The following is a 988-nucleotide window of genomic DNA, read 5'->3' as shown; positions in this document are numbered from 1 at the left end:
ACACACAGCTCTATACCACTACACACAGCTACACACCAAGACTGTAGACCAAATAGGGATTATATTGATGCTTATAGCCCAATATATGTATCTATGCCCTTACCATACCCCAGTCCAACAAACTGGATTAGCTAAAGCCAAAAGCAGAACATTTCCTGTGAACTTAACCACACCATGCACGTAAGGTGGTTAACTCAATGCTACTATAAAGAGGTACACTAAAGATTTAGCAAAATCCTCAATGACTGCATTCACACATTATCATCTACACAAGTAAAACCGCAGTCACACCGGACACTCGCACTTTGAGTCTCCTTGTGAAACTTGTGTGATTGAGGCAGGCTTGGAAGAATAGTAACACAAAAGTTACACACAGTGCAACTTATGAAGAATGTGTCTCCACTTTCCTACAGGGTAATAAATCAAGTCCTTTATCCTCCAGGGTTATTCCCAACTCATGCCTGATGTTGCTGTTATAGGCCCTGAATATAACACAAGCCTAACCAGGATAAACCATTTGATAAAAACGGCATAAATGAAGAAATCAAGTCCTACATATACACAAAGCTTTGCGCTTGCATAAGTTATTTGCTAGCAAGCTTGCTAACTAGCCAATCATCTATCAGAACACAAACAGAAAACACTTATACCATCAGTTCCAGCCTCCAGACATCATGTGTACTATGCATACTTTATAGTCAGGTCTATAAGTCCAATCTCATGCCTTCCCACTGTTAAAATGAGCTCTCGTTTTCATTTTTATTTATTTATTATTATTTTAAAAAAGAATTGTCCTTTTGCAGTGCTATGCAATGTTCCTCTGCCTCAAATTTGATTTCACTTTATTTAACAGTTCACAAAAGTTGAATTTCGACACAAAGTGTAAGCAACTAAATTTATTCACTTTAGAAAGTGTTGAACTCAACAAATTCCACTGAATTGAAATGAATGTAATTCGATGGGTGTTCATGTAATTCACTGTGACAGG

General features: G+C 37.4%; 1 protein-coding gene across 2 annotated transcripts in view; it reads left to right on the top strand.

The window, feature by feature from the left end:
- The window catches only part of brms1 (BRMS1 transcriptional repressor and anoikis regulator), an 11,954-nt gene extending 11,179 nt beyond the window's left edge, over nt 1-775 (top strand). For both annotated transcript variants that reach the window (XM_060874663.1, XM_060874662.1), the window contains one exon: nt 1-775. This exon is cut by the window's left edge and continues 704 nt beyond it. The gene's annotated coding sequence lies outside the window, so the exon portion shown is untranslated.
- Nucleotides 776-988: the final 213 nt, after the last annotated feature.

This window comes from Tachysurus vachellii, chromosome 7, assembly GCF_030014155.1.
Source record: "Tachysurus vachellii isolate PV-2020 chromosome 7, HZAU_Pvac_v1, whole genome shotgun sequence".
NCBI lineage: Eukaryota > Metazoa > Chordata > Actinopteri > Siluriformes > Bagridae > Tachysurus > Tachysurus vachellii.
Note: the sequence above shows the minus strand (reverse complement) of the source record. Positions and strands in the feature narration are given on the sequence as shown.